The 12,846-nt window shown below is 35.5% G+C and overlaps 1 protein-coding gene across 1 annotated transcript in view; it reads right to left on the bottom strand.

Annotated features, from left to right (window-relative positions):
- The window catches only part of LOC105233292 (uncharacterized), a 152,847-nt gene that overhangs the window by 80,873 nt on the left and 59,128 nt on the right, over positions 1-12,846 (bottom strand). The gene's annotated exons all lie outside the window — the stretch shown is intronic.

Here is a 12,846-nt window from a genome sequence, read left to right as displayed (position 1 = left end):
TCATATGAACTATGCGTTAAAACTCAAGTCCTTGTATAGAAAACTTTTTTGTTTGACAAGATATCTTCACAAAATTTTGTGTAGTTTAATATCAAAGATATCTTTAGCATCTCCAAAGATATCGTTAAAATCAGACTGTTATAACATACAGCTCCCATACAAGTTGCACGATCGGAATTAAGTCCTTGTATGGAAAACTTTCTTATTTGACAAGATATCTTCACAAAATTTTGTTGAGATCACTATTTAAGTTATTTCTACCAACTCCGAAAAAATGGTTAAGTTTGGAGTACTATAGCATATAGCTGCCATATAAGTTGCACAATCGGAATCATGCCCTTGTATGGAAAACTTTTTTGTTTGACAAGTTATCTTACAAAATTTGGAACACATTATTAACTAAAGCATCTGTAATAAAATTTGAAGAAATTGTTGAAATCGGTTTACTATAGCATACAGCTGCCATACAAGTTGCACAATCGGAATCAAGTTCATGTATAGAAAATTTTTTTAGTTCGAAAGATATCTACACAAAATTTGGTACAGATTATTAACTAAAGCAACTGCAACCAACTCCGATGAAATGGTTTAGATCGAACTACTATAGCATGTAGCTACCATATAAACTGACCGATCAAAATCCGAGTAAAAATCTTTTAATACCCTTTTATGCTGTTTAAAAAGCTACTGTGAAGTGTATTACAGCTCCGATGCAATCGAAATTAACATTTTTCTTGTTTTTTTCGGGTGGGAGTGCAGCCAGTTGCACGCTTGTGAGGAAGTGCTGCATGTTGCAAACAGGAAAGCATTTTATAGTAGACCCTCTGACTGCAGGGTTAATGTCAGCGTTACGGGAATACAAAACCCCAGATAAGCTATAAAATATACAAGTAGTATGTGGCACATATAAGGTCGACATATTACTTTTCGTATTTTTCGCCGACAGCCACTTCTCGCCCTTGTTGCTGCCAATTTACGGCAAAGTTTCAATTATTTATTTCATGCGCTTAAATACACGGCATCTTTTTTTTTTCGCAGCTCTTCACTTGTGTAGGTGCAGATTTTTTATAATTAACGCGCTTGCATTTTTGGCCCATCTTGCCAGTTGCAACATGGCGTTGCACTCACTTGCTTACTTATAAAGAAATAAAATGAAAAAAATATCTTTATGTGTGCTCCGTTTTTGTTCATGTCATTGCATTTCCCTTTTTTCGTTTTTGTGCTCTTTACACAACTTTGGTGCATGTAAATGAGCGCTCTGCTTTGCACGCGACAGACATTCCCATGCATCTCTATTTTCTTGCAATGCATGTCTGCTGCATCTTCGTGTGACCAACTTAGCGCTGCAAGCAAGGCGCTGGTGTCGTTCGCTATTTTAGTTTTTCCTTGTACTTGCTTCGTATCTTTGTTTGTTCGCTTGTCGTTCATTATTTCTACATCGTTTTTTTTTTGTTTTTGGGGCTTTAATAAATTTTCGTGTCAAATTTTTAATGAGTTGTGCTTTCACATTTGTCACCCACTTCCCCAAAAAGCGGTGCTTTGCCATGCAATTTTTCAATTAATGAACGGCAACTGCTGAGCGTCGGCGATGCTATAATATTATTAAGGGCTGTTTGATGCATGTGCTCAAGGAAGGATTGTTTTTTTGTATAATTAAGTACTTGAGTTGGAGGGAAAAATTACTCAAAATATGAAATTTTATTATTTTTAAGCATTCAGGTGCTCATAAATCTGGGCTGTCGCAGTCGTTATAAGAGTTTGAGAATATTTGTAATGTGCAGAGCTAAGACATAATATTTAATATGAAACAGTAGTACGCTTTACTAGGTATAATATATATAAACAACAGAAAAATTTAACTTTATTTATTAGAAAAATTGGATTTATCGATATCACAGAAATATTAATATTAAAGTCCAGATTTCTATTAGAAATTGCATAAATATGTTTATGTCATGTTTTAAAAACTAAGCGCAAATATTGATATGATTTTCGGTTATTATCGATAACGTTGTTACAAAACTAATTTTGTAAAATTATCGATATCATGTTTATACATATAATAACTTTTAACTTTTGAGCGTTACCGGTACGATGTTGGACAAATGAGGATAATAAATTATTTATAACATGTTTCAAAATTAGCCAAAATATTGATATATTTTTCGATTATTATCGATATCTCTTTCGATTATTATCGATAACATTGTTACAAAATTAAGTTTAAAAATTATCGATTATCATGTTTATACGTACATACATATATTATGCACAATAATCGATATTCATTTCATGTGTTATCGATAACATTTTTTTAAAATTAAGCCCACAAATTATCGATAACTTTTTAGCATTACCAATACGATGTTGGACAAATTAGGATAATAAATGATTGATAGCATATTTCAAGAATTAGCAAAAATATCGATATTTTTTCGATTATTATCGATAACATTTTCACAAAATTAAGCTTTAAATTTATCGATATCATGTTTATATATTATGCACAAACATCGATATTCATTTCATTGGTTATCTATAATATTTTTCAGAATTAAGCCAACAAATTAACGATAACTTGTTTGCGAAATTGAGCAATAATATCCAGGTTCGAAATAGTATTAGCAGTTTCATAATTATCTGTAAAATAACTAAACTTTTTTGAAGATTGAATTGTGCCACGATGTATGTTTCTGTTTGTAATGAAAACTTAATGCTGAAGAGTAATTTGTGGCACATTGTTGAAAATTATCGATATTTTGTTATCGATATTCCTTTAACTGTCGATACTTCTGGTTACGATTTACTGTTCACTATCGATATTTTTGATGATTGTTCATTTTACTAATTGCAAAATTTTATAGGCGTTATCGTTTGAAAAGTTTACAGCTTCCTGAGGGATTTGGTCTGCTGTGGTTTCTTTCCAATTCTCCTACTCGTCATTATCTGTTATTGCACGACAGTTTCTCCTTATGACCTTCCTTTCGAAAGTTTTAAGTTTGTTCTTTTCGAGTAGCGTCCATGATCCTGCTCCATAGCACAATTCTGAATGACGATTTCATATAGGACCTGTTGACACTGCTTATTGAGTGGGTTTCATTTCAATAATTTCATTAGCGACGCGGTTGAGTTATAAACGGTTTGTAAGCTATCTTCGATACTAAGGTTATTGAGTTTTCGTTTTGAAGCACAAGTAAGTAAAGGCTTTCACAATTTTAAACACGTATTAGTCAATTTCCATTCTTGCTGCTAGCTTGTTTTTCGATGATGAATGTTTTATCTTCATTGATTTTGAGAGCAATTTGACCAGCTGCCACTTCAACCCGCATTTTGGTGCGAAAATATTGTATGCCTATTTACTAGACCTTATATACTATATTTAGAACTATGCCCTCGGCTGATCTTTTCATCTATATTACCTGCAATATATTCTCTCATATATCTAACTGGGTTCAGACGCTCCCTGCGCTGTGCATAAGATTTAAGAACAACTCCAACGGCAGCTCTTGAACTGGTACTAAACCTGCCACCTATAGACATCTTCGCTGAAAACCGCACAGCAAATTGGCGGAACCACTACTGGCTGCAAGAGAATTTATGTACATATAGAACCTTCGGACATTGCTCGTTGGGTAATGGCGGTTGGGCAAACACCGACTACATGATCCCACTTTCCAACTGGGAAAGAAGATTCAAAGTAAACATAGAGGAAGATGTCTGGCGTGAAGGTATGTTAGCTACATGTAAAACTCAAAACATCTTCTTCTTTATTTGCCAATTCGTATTCGAATATAGTGATCATATAACATTTAATAATATGTACAATATTAATAAGCTAAACATCTACATCATATAAATGGCTCGAAAATGAACGATGTAGTTGGTAAGGGAATATACTGTCCAGAGTTAGACATAATATAGTATAATAATAGTATATTTTAAGCTGAGGTCTTTGCTACTGCGAAAGCCGCTCAGCAAGCCCCTAATGTATCTGCAGGAAATTCCAAAGTCAATATCGACGTAGACAGCCAAGAAGCGATCAAGAGAGCAAACTCCTTTCGCATATCAATCAGAGGTGTCTTGCGAAGCAGATCAAGAGTGGAAAATGTTGCCAGAAGCAAGCAACTTCACTTCTACTGTGTGCCATGTCACAAAGCAATCGAGGCCAATGAAATAGTGCACGAGATTGCCAAGAATGGTGCGCGGCTAACACCTGAAAAAGTGATCAAAACATTGGGAAACCTATGCATTGGCTATACGACGATCTCGACAGAAGCATGGTAAAGAATTTCAAAACTCGATGAAACGAGCTAACTGGGTGCAAAACTGCAGAAGTCATGTGAAAAACGATAGATCGGAAGGGTGACTACTCCTCAAGGACTTAGCAACTGAGCTCCAACTGGCATCGCAAAGGACTAAGACTGGTATGTGCTTATTGGCCTACCAGATTCACCTAACCTAAACTATATCAAAATAGTCCGTATTAAATATACATTTTACTGGCAGCGATATCATGTCAAATTTATGACGATATCAAATTATTAAAAATTAATTGTGACAAAAATAAAATTCTTCAATAAGAAATTATACTCTCACGACTATAACACTAAACTCCCACAAATTATGTGCCCCTAAATTAAGTATTTAACCAGCTTTTAACTCAGCTCAACTCAATAAAAGTCATTGGCAATTTATTGTTAATTTTCTCGCATAACTTGTTGTTGTCGCCACATCTAGACGCACGCCGCTTGCTGCCATATCACATTGTGACAAATAACAAATTATTCATGGGTATACTGGAACACGCGCCGGCAAGCACATGTTAATACGAGTACAGGTAAGTGAAGACATATACTTAAGCATGCGTGTGCCTGTGTGTGTATATGTACATACATATATGTATAAATATAAAGCACGTTGCCAATGAAGACCACGCCGTGGATGCCTAGACAAGCAATGTAACACAAATTTTCCGAATGAATGCATCACTGCCACTGTTGGCGATTTCTGCTGTCGCTATCAGTATTTTTGCTGTTGTTATTGTTGTTAAGAATGCACGGCGCTACACGCTACACACACAATGCCACATATGCGCTGTGGCACTGACGGCTGCCACTTCAAATTCAAATGCCACATATCAGTGGGAATATTATTCAAGCATATGTGAGAATGGCAAGGCAAAAAGTGCTTTAAACAACAACAAGCAACAAGGCAGTTATGTTACAACAACAACAACAACATTTTTACAGACCAGTACGCAAGCATGTATGCAAATTATTTGCGTGCGTGTGCTTTATGCTTGTTATGTTGCAAGTTGCAAAGTTTGCATACTTTAAACTTGCCACCGCCACCGTCAAAAGCTTGTGGGAAGTTGTGGCAGCCACATACTACAAACGCTTACATGTGCGTTGAGTGAGCAGTTGTTGGCGCACAGTAAAAGAATTGTTCGATGTCAGTTGAAAATTTATTTATAAACCACAGAATGACTTGCGTTGCATTGCGGCTTTTTGCGGAGTCCGCCTGCTGCCTCTTGCCGCACCGGCATGCGCTTGCCGCAAATGCATTTTTATGCTTACTGTTGTTGCAATTGCGTTCTAAATGAATGCACCGCTGAGTGACGGCACAAAAAACAATAGCAACAACAACACCTTAATATAACAACAACAATAACAAAATAAATTAACAACAAAAGCAACGAAGTAATATAAAAAATGACGGCGTTCACTTTGCGCCGACTTGATTCCGATGCGTCGGAATTGAATTGATACTGAGTTGCGGTCGGCCAAAACAACAATAACTACTTGCACACATCTGCAACAACAAAGCTGAAGTAAATCACGCACTTAAGCAACGCCTTGGTAGTTATGCGTTTATGCAACAAATCGTTGCAAATCAACAATAAGAATAGAAGGTAATAAATTTGCGAAAACTTCCCGAACCACATTCACGACCGCAGTCGCGGACTTTGGCGCGCCTAACGCCGACAAGCAAGTAGCCAGCAGTCGCACCAGCGCCCACTTTTCTTTTCTTCTTTGCCAAGAATCAAGCAGTAGCGACATTCAAGTATCGTGCCTTCCCAGGCGACAGCCAGACAGATGGAGAGACAGACAGAGCGACTGACAACTCCCCCAGGGAGTAACTAACCAACCCAAATCAGTGGAATCCCGACGCAGCGCCTTTGTTTGCGCGCACAATAAAATGAAAATGAAATTGATCGAAAATGAAATGCAAAAAACAAAACAAAAAAGTAAAACAATCAGTGATTTGGAATGCCACATGCACGCAGCATACACACACACCGGCATACTAGCCTCACCACCCGTTTTCCGCACGCATCACAATGCGCCTGCGCAACCGCTAACGACGATCACATGCGTCAAACCACTGCAGGCGCAGATGATGAAGTGATTTTACAGCGTAAATAGACAAAATGATGGATGATTTTTCGTTGCTAGCCGCTCCTCTCCCCTCCCCAGCTTGTTTTAGTTGCGCTGCAAGTTAAGCGTAAATAAAATAAATGCTTGCTTAGTTGCATTGGCTTTGGTGACTACTGCACCACCATTGTCTATGCGTTGGAGACGACTCCCTTTTATAGCATAAATTGTTATAAATGACAGTTATGTTGAGAAATAAGTCATTTGAGTTGTGCAAATGCGGCGACGAATCTAATTAAATACTCGTACATTACATTGTGATGTCGGAAAAAAACGCATGGTAGAAAGACAACTCGTCAGGGCGCGCCTGATTTATGATCAATTTCAGTTGTTTTACATTATAGTATATTATTTTTTGTGCAAAAATAGCAAACGTGCTTGGGAGAAGTAAAATTTATTGGGCATTTTGCCGGTGGATGTAATTTTCTATTATTTTCTTGTAATAAGGAAGCGATCGTTTGAAGCATAGAACTTTTGTTTAGTATTTTCTTTCAACTTCCAGTCTTTGTTTTATTTATTATCGCAGTTAAATTTAATTAAAAGTGTATACTAAGCAGTATATTGTTTAACTAATATATAAAAATTGCGACAGTAATCATCTTCTGCTTTTTGGGCTGAACACATTGATCTGAAATAATCATAGTAGTGATCTACAGATGAAGCATTAATCCTCAAGCAGATCGAATGGATGAAAATCAGAATATATTTAGCAAGTGAACAAAACATTACTTCTTCAATCACGACGGCAAAAATACCACCCAAAACAATCTAAATTTTTAAGGTACTCTCAGCTTATGTTGGATTTCTAAAGTATTTTACAACTGCAGATAGGTTAGATTAATCAAGAAGGCCAATATGTCACGCATAGACCAGTTTTGGTCCTTTCGATGTCAGATGAAGTTTAGTTCCTGTGTCCAAGAGGAATAGTCATCCTTTAGTATGATCTGGGCTTGATGCAAGTTTTAACAGACTCTACAGACTCACTATCGTTACCTCCTATCATACCATGGCGACCCTAGATGTTTATACATTGCGTAGCCTTGCCACTTGTCCCACGTGCACAAGAGATGCTTCATGGTTTCCCTGGTGCCCTGCTCTGCACATTTTCTGCAGTCTTCTCAATTTGCTAACTTCATTCTGTGGGCATTTGTCGCCACCAGACAGTGACCACTTATTATTTTCATTATGTTTATCGAATGCCAATTGGATTTTCGTGTACTTCCGATCTACCGTTTTGCACATGACTTTTGCAGTTTTGCACACAGCTATCTTGTTTCATCGGATAGGAAGTGAGGAAACAGTTCTACACTTCCTCTGTGAGTGCACAGCTTTAACACCACCCCGACATAGAATCCTTGGAATCCAACAGGTGCTACGCCATGAATATCAAACTCAAAAAGCCTAAAAGAGGTAAAAAGTTTCACTTTGGGGCACCATATGGTTCAAACGCAACGATGAAACGAGGTAGCAAGATGATAACAGTTTTACGGTAGTGAATCGAAATGGCACTTAGCGCAAATTGAGCCCGAAGTGTGTAGGAATCTGAAGAAATTAGTGTGAAAGATATTTAACCTTTAGGAACATCTCTTTTTTAAATATTAGATATAACTACAAACCACAAATAAAAGCTAATACACATCTATAACAATTTTTATACTCTCGCAACAAAGTTGCTAAAGAGAGTATTATAGTTTTGTTCACATAACGGTTGTTTGTAAGTCCTAAAACTAAAAGAGTCAGATATAGGGTTATGTATACCAAAGTGATCAGGGTGACGAGTAGATTTGAAATCCGGATGTCTGTCTGTCCGTCCGTCCGTCCGTCTGTCCGTGCAAGCTGTAACTTGAGTAAAAATTGAGATATCATGATGAAACTTGGTACACGTATTTCTTGGCTCCATAAGAAGGTTAAGTTCGAAGATGGGCAAAATCGGCCCACTGCCACGCCCACAAAATGGCGGAAACCGAAATCCTATAAAGTGTCATAACTAAGCCATAAATAAAGATATTAAAGTGAAATTTGGCACAAAGGATCGTATTAGGGAGGAGCATATTTGGACGTAATTTTTTTGGAAAAGTGGGCGTGGCCCCGCCCCCTATTAAGTTTTTTGTACATATCTCGGAAACTACTATAGCTATGTCAACCAAACTCTATAGAGTCGTTTTCTTCAGACATTTCCACATACAGTTCAAAAATTGAAGAAATCGGATAATAACCACGCCCACCTCCCATACAAAGGTTATGTTAAAAATCACTAAAAGTGCGTTAACCGACTAACAAAAAACGTCAGAAACACAAAATTTTACGGAAGAAATGGCAGAAGGAAGCTGCACCCAGGATTTTTTTAAAAATTGAAAATGGGTGAAATCGGTTCACAACCACGCCTTCTTCCAATATAACGCTATTTTGAATTCCATCTGATGCCTTCTCTGTATAATACAATATATGTATACATTAGGAACCAATGAAATATGTAAATGACGGATAATGAAATCTCGATTATCACTTTATCATGCGAGAGTATAAAATGTTCGCTGACACCCGAACTTAGCCCTTCCTTACTTGTTATTGCTGTGTTTTTATATAAAACTGGTGAGCTGTGGTGATCTATTACTAGATCATCTGAGTTTAGGAGAATAATATCGCAAGATTTGTCCAATATACATACATAAGTACATACTGAGCACTTATGATGTATACAAGTCTGCTGAGGATTTACTAACAAGTTCAGAATGATTCTTATACTGCTTCACATAGTTTCAAGCAACTTTGAAGTAGCCAGTATACCGAATATCTACTTTCATGCTTTTCAGAATCTGAAAGAACTTCAGAAAGATAATCTAAAGATGGATAATCCTGAATATCTTGAGAAACAGTTTTTCATACAAAATTTGTAACCCTAAAACTTACAAACTTACTCATTGAATAAGTTCAGAACATGTGTCATAAATAGTTTGCAAATACGCTTAAAAAAATCGCAGATTATTAAAAAAAAAATATTAAAAAAAAATAAATTTCCAATCAAAAACAACACCACCACTTTTACTATACACTTCACGTGTCTGCAAACAAATCAACCGCAATTTCAACACTTCTCAATAATCAACAATCGAAATATTTATTAAATAAATAATGTAAAAAAAATTATCAACATACATATTTACTTTACGCCCTCATGCCTATTTACAAAGACAACAATATGTAAATAGTAAATAATTTTCCTTTTGTTTACACGAAATTGCAAATTGACCATAACCGAGATTTTATTAAACAAAACGACATGAAAACTCGACTGGACAGCGCTTAAATGATGTGTGAATGACAGAAAACAATTAAGTAAGCCAGAAATAATAATAAAGAAAGAGAAAATTACCAAACGAAGAATGGCATACGAAAACTTAATGTATGTAAAAATGGTACTAAAAACGCTTTTTCAATTAAATCGAAGCATAAAATTGTACAACGTGCTCATTAAAGCGGCAAAGCCAAGTCACTCGCTGTAGCATGAAGGAAAACATTTAACAAAGGAGTAAGGCTGATGGAAATTATAGGTAGATATGAACCACGGGCGGCACACACCGCGGCGTTTGCGCTTACAGCGATCGGCAACGCTGTTAAATACGTGTATATAATATACTATATATGTATATACATATAGCAGTTGGAGCATCCTCTTGGCTCCTGGTTGGCTCATCGGTTGCGCGCTCCACAGGAATTGGCTGTGGCCACATTTTTGCCAACAATAAACCACCCGCGGTGAGCTTTTTCTACGCACGAGCTTCTTGACGGCCACTGTGCCGTGTCGCGTCGGCTAGATAGGCCGGGTGTGGGGTAGTTGCTAGGCAACCCTAGTGCTGCACATTGGTGTAGTGTGGGTAAATAGTTGATAATAAATCAATGCGATAATGGAAATGAGATTTTTTGGGCTTATTGCGCGGTGAAATATTTAATAAAGTAGTAAATGTATATAGCACAACGCTGGTTCAAATCTTTAGGTTAGTTTAGGTTAAGAGGTACATCCTCACACCAAAGGTTAGGAAGGATTTCGTTTGGGCAGCTAAGAACGCTGGTGCTTTCTGATGCTTAAACTACTGAATATGGTTTAAAAGACTTTAAAAAATCGATAAACTATCATAAAAACTTATTTGTTGTAATCGAACTACTATAGCATGTAGTTGTCACATAAACTGAACGATCGGACTTAAGTGCTTCTACAGAGTACTTTTGTTTTTGAAGAGATATCATGACGAAATTGAACATGGATTATTGTCCAAAGCATCAGTGCAATATCCGAGGAAAAAGTTGTGATCGGATCACTATTGCTTATAGCTGTCAAATAAACTGAACGATCGGACTTAAGTTCTTGTATAGAAAACTTTTTGCTTGAAGAGATATTTTCACGAAATTTGACATGGATTATTGTCCAAGGTACCAGAGCAATCTCAGAAGAAATTTTTGTGATCGGATTACTACAGCATATAGCTGTCATACAAACTGGCCGGTCAAACTCAAATACTTTAAGGAACCTTTTGTAGTTTTGAGTGGAATTATAGCTTCGGTGCAACCCCAGTTAGGGATTTTAGTTAATTTCATTTGAAATTGATTTTGTTCTCGAAAAATTTCGTTGTTCGTAATAAATAAATTAAAAATTAAAATTTTGGATAAAAAAAAAATAAATATATAAAATTTTCAAAAATTTGCAGGTCGGATCGCCAAAAATATTAGATCCAAAAATACTGCATTAAAATTTCCTTTTAAATACAAAAAATATATTTTACGCACTTTTTATCACCTCTCACACCACAGTGCCGCGCCGCACAGAGGCGTACATGCCTGCCACTTTAACTTGGCGTAAAGCATTTTGCATTAAACGAGAGGTGCATAAATATACTCGCTTCTTTAATATTTCGTTCATTTCTGTGGCTACGCTTCAATGTCAATTAATGACGCACCGCTATGACGCAGCTGTTGTTGGCTGTTGCACCCACTGTGCGGCTAAACTATTTGGTGGCATGATTGGTTTCCTGTTGATTGGATTGGCAGCAAAGAGCAAACGCTGCGGCATAGCACAATAATAATTGTGTATGCGAGCGGAAAGTTGAGGCGCGGTGCGGAGAGGGATGCCGGTCCAGCTCCATCTCCAGCAAAGGAGTGTGCACCAGGAAGCTGCCGCTGCTGCTGCTGCTGCTGCTGCTTGAGTGTAGTGAAGCTGCAACATGCGATGCCATGCTGTGTGTTATTTTCAGACACTGTGCACATCGCAGCTTCGTTGGCTGCATCCTGCATGTGGCAGGCAGGCACACCGCTGCGGCGACGTGTCGGCAAAGAGTTAAAATTAATGTGCATGCGTTGCTGATTTTCAGCCGCTGCACACCACCCCTCCCCGCACCGCTGTAAGTCAGCTCTCTATTAGAGAGGTAATTTTTTATAGCTGCTTTAGCCAGAATTTTTGTTGGTGTTATTGTTGTGCACACCTTGTTGCGGTCAATGGACTTTCGGGTTGGGTAGCGGGCGCAAGCTTCCGCCGGGTTTTGTTAAGTTTTAAAGAAATTAAAGAATTTGTAGCAAATAAAGGAATAAATGGAAAAAATTAAATTTGAAAAAGTTTATAACTTCTGGCTTTAAAAATGTATAAAAATTAATTTATTTTACAAAAAAGAATTTTTTGAGAATTATTAATTCTTTTTAACATAATTTCAATTTCCCAAATATAATTTTTTATTAATTAAATATAAAAAGAAATTTAAGATAATTAAATATTTGATAAAAAATTATTTGTCTTAAAAAACAAAAAAAAAAAAATTATTTTTTAAACTTTAAATTTTTTTTTAATTTTAAATTTTTTTTAATTTTTTAAAATTATTTTTAAAATTTTTTTTTTAATTTTTTTTTAATTTTAAAATTTTTTTTTAATTTTTTTTTAAATTTCTTTATATTTATTTTTTTATTTTTTTTTTAATTTTTTTTAAATTTGTTTTTTATATTATTTTTTATATTTCGTTATTAAATTTTTTAATTTGGTTTTTTTAGTTGGGTTCTATTATTTTTAATTTTCAACTATTTTTTAATCAATGTTAATTATTTCTAATTTTTTCATTAATTTTTTATAATTTTTTTTGACATTTTTCAATTAAATTTTTGTTTGGCTTACAACAAAAAAGTTTAATTTGAATAATTTAATTAAATTATTTATTTTAAAATATTTTTTTTAAGCTTTTAATTTAATTTTTTTAATGTTATTTCGAAATAAATTATTTTTAATGTTTTCATATTTTTTTAAATAATTAATATTTTTAATATTTGTATTGTTATTTTTGTTTGCTTTTATTTTTTTTTAATATCTCGCCAGCTTTCGGCTGGTTAGTTTTAGTGAAATTAATGATTTTTGGTTATATTTTAAAAGATTTTTAAA

This window comes from Bactrocera dorsalis, chromosome 1 (genome assembly GCF_023373825.1).
Source record: "Bactrocera dorsalis isolate Fly_Bdor chromosome 1, ASM2337382v1, whole genome shotgun sequence".
Lineage (NCBI taxonomy): Eukaryota > Metazoa > Arthropoda > Insecta > Diptera > Tephritidae > Bactrocera > Bactrocera dorsalis.
The sequence above is the reverse complement of the archived record's forward strand: the minus strand, read 5'-3'. Positions and strand labels throughout refer to the sequence as shown.